Source organism: Tupaia chinensis, unplaced genomic scaffold, assembly GCF_000334495.1.
Source record: "Tupaia chinensis unplaced genomic scaffold, TupChi_1.0 Scaffold141372_1, whole genome shotgun sequence".
Taxonomy (NCBI): Eukaryota; Metazoa; Chordata; class Mammalia; order Scandentia; family Tupaiidae; genus Tupaia; species Tupaia belangeri.
In genome coordinates, this window is record NW_006201235.1 from 754,130 (window position 1) to 762,384 (window position 8,255).

The 8,255-nt window shown below is 40.6% G+C and overlaps 1 long non-coding RNA gene across 1 annotated transcript in view; it reads right to left on the reverse strand.

Annotated features, from left to right (window-relative positions):
• Positions 1-629: 629 nt before the first annotated feature.
• The window catches only part of LOC114005028 (uncharacterized), a 10,355-nt gene continuing 2,729 nt past the window's right edge, over positions 630-8,255 (reverse strand). Inside the window, exons 2-4 of the long non-coding RNA XR_003546968.1 lie at positions 5,035-5,061; positions 902-1,089; positions 630-717 (exon numbers count right to left, since the gene is read on the reverse strand). This is a non-coding gene — a long non-coding RNA (uncharacterized LOC114005028). The remainder of the gene's footprint in view (positions 718-901; positions 1,090-5,034; positions 5,062-8,255) is intronic.

The following is an 8,255-nucleotide window of genomic DNA, read 5'->3' on the forward strand; positions in this document are numbered from 1 at the left end:
CCTCCATTCTCCTCTCAGGATCTTGGGCACACACACACACACACACACACACGCCTGGCGTGAGTTTTAAACCATCGGGTCTGGGTCGTGAACCACAGTCAACTACATGGGAATCCAGTGACATAGCCATTACACTAACTACGGGTCCCAAGGAGAATTTTTCATTGTTTTGTCATCTGGTGTCCAAATAAAATGAATATATCTGCCAATGCAAGTAATAAATTTGAATGTGAAAGTAGGGGTAAGGACGACATTGTTGGAACTTGGAAAATAGTACCCAAAACGAAATCCTCAGGAACTGTCTCAGAAGCAAAAATTTCTCTCTGACATTCTCCTGCCTTCCTATTTGTAGCCCTTCATTTTTTCCCAAGGCAGGTCTTAAACATTAGAATTCTCATTTTTTTATTGTTCTAACTTCCTCCATTGCATTTCTGTGTAAGAGTGGGCCATAAAGAAATTCTCTGACCTATCTTACCTGATATTAGATCATATCATCCTCATTTAGGAGGATCCTATCTCATACTCAGGAGGAAGGCAAGCTACACAAAAAGGCCAGGAAGATCTAAAGAGAAACATCTTCCTAGGCACAAAATAGCTAGGACTTGATTAGTAACAGGCAACTTACCTAAGTTTTGTCCCCACTTTCCCAATTTAGGGCCAAGAGAGAAAGTCAAATATACACACCCCTAACCAAGCACGTAGGATGTCCTGATGATGCTGGAATGAGAAAGGGGACCAAAAATTAGGCCCATGCAATCTCTGCCTGATGAAGAGATGAGAGTTGGTGAACAAAGAAAGGAATTTATTCAGTGAGGCCAACACTGGAGAGACAGAGTGGATTAGATCTATAACCGTCCCCATCGTCCCGGAAAAGATACAAAATTTACCCACATTGATGTACCTCAATCTGTGGTACTTCTACAAGAAAAGGACAACTCATTTATGGTATTGGGGCAGCATGATGACCTGGTCATTGTCTTCGTCAGCATCACAAGGAGACCTGAGCATCAGGGGGCAATCACTGCTTGAGGGACAGTTTCGTTCCAAGTACACAGAGTGGAATGACCAGTTTCAGTTCCCTACAGAGGGCTTAAAGATGAGCAATGATTAACAAGGCAACAGAAACAAAATGGAGTCATTCATGTTAACTCTTAGATCCTGTATACAGCAAAGAGCTAAGTGTGGCTTTACAATTTCTAAGCTGATAAAATTTTCTTCAGCCAATCATATGGGAGGGGAGGGGCGAAGTCTTTCTCCTCCATAGTCTAGTATCTGTGAGATTCACCAAGTTTATTATTAACTTCCATTAACCTCTAGGTCCAGGACTCAAACTGCAGTCAACCATGTGGGAGTCCAGTGACATAACCAGTACACCATCTGCTGGTCCCAGGCTTGACCTATTCTAAGGAAAGTAAAAGGCTAGGTTCCATAAGACTCTTTGTAAAGTGAAAGATAGAAGTTAAAGACTAATTTAAGATTTAATCTTACTCCAAGGCTAAGTACAATGTAGAGTCACTTTGATTCTTGGATGGCTCAGTTATATTGCTTCTAATTATTGCACCTGGGGTTTCCCCTCACTAATTGTCTCCAATCAGGACATACCTGAAGCCTTCCCTGCTCTCCACTTCCCCACCCCCACACCCTGCTTGTATAGCATTTCTACTCCCCCATCTCTGGCAAATGCAAGTGATGGTAATAACCTTCCTTCTATAGCAAACTGCATTGTCTTTGCTTCTCATTTGAGTGATTTTGTTCATTTTCACAAGATCTTTAAAAGAACAAGAAAGGGAGGACTACTGAGTAAGTACATTGTTACAAAAAAAGCTCAGAAAATATCAAGGAAATTTTATCATTAGACTGGCTCCAAAGGCTCAGCAGAGCCCCTCAAACACACATACTCATAACACCCACACGCCCTTGTGCACATCCACACAATATGCTCTTGTGCATACACACACACACACACACACAAACACATATTGTATTCTGGGGTTCCTTGTGAAACTCAAAGTGAGAAAGCAAAGGAACACTACAATAGAAAAAGTGAGAGCAGGCAAAGGGAGGTGACCAGTGATGGAAAGGGGAGGGAAGTGAAAGGAAAAAAAAAAAGAAAGAGTGGAAGAGATATCCAAAGCCAGTGCTATCCCTGACATCTCCAACTCTTATTCCCTATAACCCAGATGCCCGAGATAAGATAAGGTAACAGCCAAGATGACATTCCTCAACTCATCTATTTCCATCCAGAAATCACAAATGTGATTCTAAACATAGGACATAAGTTTTTTTGTTTGTTTGTTTTTTGTTTTTTATCTGCATACTTTGGGTTACTTAGGTACACTCTTGTTTTTAAATTTGCTATGGATACGGGGCCAGCAGGTGGCATGGTGATCAGGGCACTGGACTTCCACATGGCTGACCATATTTGAGTCCCAGACCCGGTGACTTGCTTTCTCACTTTCCCTCTCCCTCTTTCTCTCTGGTAAACACATGTGTCCTGTAGTAAATTGAAAAACAGTAACAAAATTAAATAATTCCTTTAAAAAATATTAAATAATAAATGTTGGTCTTTCAGGAGTTTTAAACAATGATCAAAGAATTCTTTTACAATTTAAGAAACAAACACAAAGTATAATTTTTAAAAGAGAGTAAAAGAGCCTTCCCGGGACCAGCAGTTAGCGTAATGGCTATGTCACTGGACTCCCACGTAGTTGACCAAGGTTCGAGTCCCGGACCCGGCGGCTTAAACTCACGCTGGGCGTGTGTGCGTGCGTGGCCAAGATCCCGAGAGGAGAATGGAGGAGAAGGGATTGCGGTGTGGCCATCCCCCCTGGGGGGCAATCTCTTCTCCTCCATTCTCCTCTCAGGATTTTGGGAGTGCAAGCAAGCACACACACACACACATACATGCCCAGTGTGTTTTTCAAGCCTCCAGTCCAGGACTCGAACCATTCAGTCAGCCATATGGAATCCAACCACATCAACCACCATGCCACCAGCTGGCCCACATTATTTCTTATCTCTCTTTTATTTTCTTCTTTTTTTTCTTTTTTCTTTTTTTTTTTCCTTTTTTATTGCTAGAAGGCACATGTAATCACCAGAGAGAGAAAGGAAGGGAGAAAGAGAAAGCACTCCTCAGTAAGGCACAGTCAAGCCACAATCCCTTTCTTCCATGTCTCTATCCCATCAAAATTTGGGGTAGGCATGCACCTGCATCCAGCATGTTTTTTCAAACTCCCAGGGCCAAGATTTCAACCATTACTGGCTATGTGGGATCCGTCTACCTATGTACAGTGCTTAACCACTGTGCTGCAGGACCAGACCAAGATTGCTTTACAGACTGATTATATGCTGAATGGAAGGAACCAAATTGAGGATAGGCTGAGATAAGAAACAGTACTTCTTCCCTCACCTCCTTCATTTCAAAACAATGCTCACCACATTGGGTCTCGCTCTAGGTTATGTGCATTCACTGAAGAGAGATGGGGTGGAAGGGGAGGTAGTGGGAATACACCTCTTCGGAAGATGGCCACACCACAATCTCTTCTCCTCCATTCTCCTCTCAGGATTTTGGGAGTGCAAGCAAGCACACACACACACACACACATGCCCAGTGTGTTTTTCAAGCCTCCAGTCCAGGACTCAAACCATTCAGTCAGCCATATGGAATCCAACCACATCAACCACCATGCCACCAGCTGGCCCACATTATTTCTTATCTCTCTTTTATTTTCTTCTTTTTTTTCTTTTTTCTTTTTTTTCCCTTTTTTTTTGCTAGAAGGCACATGTAATCACCAGAGAGAGAAAGGAAGGGAGAAAGAGAAAGCACTCCTCAGTAAGGCACAGTCAAGCCACAATCCCTTTCTTCCATGTCTCTATCCCATCAAAATTTGGGGTAGGCATGCACCTGCATCCAGCATGTTTTTTCAAACTCCCAGGGCCAAGATTTCAACCATTACTGGCTATGTGGGATCCGTCTACCTATGTACAGTGCTTAACCACTGTGCTGCAGGACCAGACCAAGATTGCTTTACAGACTGATTATATGCTGAATGGAAGGAACCAAATTGAGGATAGGCTGAGATAAGAAACAGTACTTCTTCCCTCACCTCCTTCATTTCAAAACAATGCTCACCACATTGGGTCTCCTCTGATTCTTTCACACTTAACGCCACTTCCTGAGTGAATTGAGAGATCCCAGGGGAGGGAAGCAGAATCAAAGATCTCCACCGTTAGGTCCCTTCCTTTGGGAACTCTTCTTCTTCTGTCCTTCTCATTGGCCTCAGACATTAGAAGAGTTTGGGGCAGATACACTTAGAAGTTGATTTTCAAACAATTATGTATGAGAAAGTAGCCTGAGTCTGAGGACAGTTGGAGGCATGGGAGGGGCAGGGATGTGGCTCCAGCAAAGCCATGGCTTGGCTTCAAGTCTCAGCCTCTCCTTCCTGAGCTTCTTCCCTTCTTAGCTTCTCTACACCTTCCACACATCTGCACACAAGTTCCTTGCCTCTCCTCTTTTTCTCTCATTTCTTTTTTAAAGAAATATTTATTTATTTTTATTTATTATTGTTATTGTTTTTAATTGCTATTGGGCATGCACGCTCACCAAAGAAAGACAGAGAGAGAGGAAGTGGGAAAGGAAATCACCAGGTCCAGGACTTGAACTGGGGTCAGCAATGTGGTAAACCAGTGCCTTTAACCACCATGCCACCTGCTGGCCCCTCATCTTCCTTCTTAAGAATCAAGAACCACTTAGAGCCCAGTGAAAATGAATATATAGTTTAAATCTTATTTCCAAATTTAGAATAAAATGTTTTATCTTCTATTAAAGAACTTTACTCAGTGAGAGTAGATATAAGTGAATTGATTTTGGGGGGGCAGACCACTTTCTGGCCCCTCAAAATCTCTCTGTGTAGCCTGTTGATAAGCCTGAGTGTGAAGGGATGGCGTGAAGAGAGGGCATCCAGTTGCAGGCAGGTGGGAAATAGGAGGATGGGGCACAGCGGGTTCTATAAGGTGTGAGTGCAACTGACCTACCTCAGTCCTCGGAGTCCGGGGTTTGTCCTGTGAAAGAAAAGCAGTGCAGAGAAGTCCATGGAATACAAGTTGCCTTTACATTTTAAAGGCCCCAGTAAAGCGTATATCAGACTTAGGTTACGCTCCACACCCATCAGGGCTATTGCCTAAAACACATGTTTTATTTTACAGTAAACAAACTGTGATGCTACGAAGGATTACAGATTTCACCATGTGACCCCCCCCTTTCTTCATCCCAGTGTTCTTGAGTTCATGATGTAAAGAATATAGTATAGCCAATCAATTGCTTGCTTTATTTCAAATGTAAACAATGGACAAACAACTTGTAACCTCCCCTTCTCTTGCCCTTTGTTTTTGTTCTATACATCAGCTTTCTTGGTTGCCATGTTGATAAGAACATATCTGGAAAACCAAGGTTTTCTCCTCCAGGTGATTTGTCTTCAGTCCTAGCTCAAATCAACTATTTTTATTTCACTTATGCTCAGTTTTCATTTTGGTTAACAGTCAGTCCTTCTAAGAAAGTGACTGAGATGAATATAGATGCAAAAATTCTCAACAAGATACTCGCAAATCGTATCCAACAACATATAACAGAGATCATTCATTACGACCAGGAAGGCTTTATACCAGGGATGCAAGGGTGGTTCAATATACGCAAGACCATAAATGTAATACACCACATTAACAGAAAGAAAGATAAAAACCATATGATCATCTCAATTGATGCGGAGAAAGCGTTTGATAAAATACAACATCCTTTTATGATTAAGACCCTCGGTAAGATTGGTATAGAAGGGTCATTTCTGAACACAATAAAAGCAATCTATGAAAAACCTACAGCTAACATTATACTGAATGGGGAAAAGCTGAAAGCTTTTCCTCTGAAAACAGGTACTAGGCAAGGCTGCCCACTTTCTCCACTGCTCTTTAATATAGTACTGGAAGTCTTAGCTATTGCAATCAGAGAAGAGAACAATATTAAAGGCATTCGAATAGGCAAAGAAGAGTTGAAAATATCTTTATTTGCAGATGACATGATGGTATACTTAGAAGACTCAAAGGTATCCATGAAAAAACTTCTTGAAGTAATAAGTGAATACAGTAAGGTGGCAGGATACAAAATCAATATCCAAAAATCTATAGCATTTCTATTTATGAACAACAAGTTGAACGAAGCAGAGCTGAAGAAAGGAATCCCTTTCACCATAGCCACAAGATGTATAAGATATCTAGGGATAAACCTAACTAAGAAAGTCAAAGACCTTTATAAAGAAAACTACGAGAATCTTAAAAAAGACATTGAAAGTGACATAAAAAAGTGGAAGGACATCCCATGCTCCTGGATTGGTAGAATTAACATAATCAAAATGGCAATTCTACCCAAATTAATCTACATGTTTAATGCAATTCCAATCAAAATACCAGAGATATTCTTCAGAGATCTAGAAAAGACAATTATAGAATTTGTCTGGAACCATAAAAGACCTCGTATTGCAAAAGCAATCCTGCGTAAGAAGAATGGAGTAGGAGGCATATCACTCCCTGATCCCAAGATATACTATAAAGCTGTGGTCATCAAAACAGCATGGTATTGGCATAAAAACAGACATGTGGACCAATGGAAGAGAATAGAGACCCCAGAAATAACTCCCAAAGCTTATAGCCAACTGATCTTTGACAAAGGATATCAGTCAATCCATTGGGAAAAGGAAAACCTCTTTAGTAAATGGTGCTGGAAAAACTGGGTATCCACCTGCAGAAAGATGAAACTGAACCCCCATCTTTCACCATTAACAACAGTCAACTCAAAATGGATCAAAGATCTGAACCTAAGACCTCAGACAATAAAACTACTTGTGGAAAATGCTGGGGAAACTCTGGGAGACATTGGAGTAGGCAAAGACTTCTTAAATAAGACTCCCAAAGCACAGGCAATAATCCCTAAAATAGACAAGTGGGACTATATTAGACTAAGAAGTTTCTGCACAGCAAAGGACACAGTAACAAGTGTGAACCGACAACCCTCAGAATGGGAAAATATTTTTGTTAAATATGCCTCAGACAAGGGACTGATAACGAGAATACATAGGGAACTCAAGTGCCTTATGCGAAAAAAAATGATTAACCCGATTAAAAGATGGGAAAGTGAGCTGAACAAAAGTCTCTCTAAGGAAGACATACGAACAGCCAAAAAGCATATGAGGAAATGCTCGACATCCCTCATCATAAGGGAAATGCAGATAAAAACCACAATGAGATACCACCTAACCCCTGTCAGAATGGCAAAGATTAAGAATATAAAAAGTGATAAGTGTTGGCGGGGATGTGGTGAAAAGGGAACCCTCCTACACTGTTGGTGGGAATGTAAACTAGTTCAACCACTGTGGAGAACAATATGGAGGTTCCTCAAAGATCTACAAATAGAACTACCATTTGATCCAGCAATCCCACTTCTGGGTATTTACCCAAAAGACAGGAGAACGCTCAGTCAGAAAAGTGCTTGCACATCCATGTTTATTGCAGCATTATTCACAATTGCCAAGACATGGAACCAACCTAAATGTCCACAAACTGATGAATGGATTGGAAAAGTGTGGTATATATACTCTATGGAATACTACTCAGCCATAAAAAATAACAAGACCCTGGAATTTGATAGAAAATGGTCAGATATGGAGGATCTATTGCTGAGTGAAGTAAGCCAGGCTATGAAAGAAAGATATTGTATGTATCCACTCAATATATACCGACTATCCGCACTCTATAATAGAGAGCAAAAATTCGGAGGACATAAACACAGTGAAGGTACTTAATGAGAATAGGACAGTGTGGAATGGGGTAAGTGAAGAGAAGAGGATAGAGAAAGATAGCAAGTGAACAATAGAGAGACAGGACGTTAGTGAGAAACAGATAGGGGTTATTAACTGTTGATGATGACATGTATAGTATTCTCAACTGGATTGGTCTGAGAAGTATTTCATGATGGGCAAAGTATTTTTACAAGCAAAACGAGAAATAACAATTGACTGTTTTATAAAAATAATTAGAATAATAAAAATAATGATTGGGGAAAACAGAAAAGATATTGAATGTTGAAGTGGGGAGATTAATGTCTCTGTACTGACTGACATGCATGGCATTCCCTTTTGAAAAAACAATGTAATACAATGTAAAGTTATATGTAATCCAATGTAATATAAAGAAGATTATGATGATAAAAA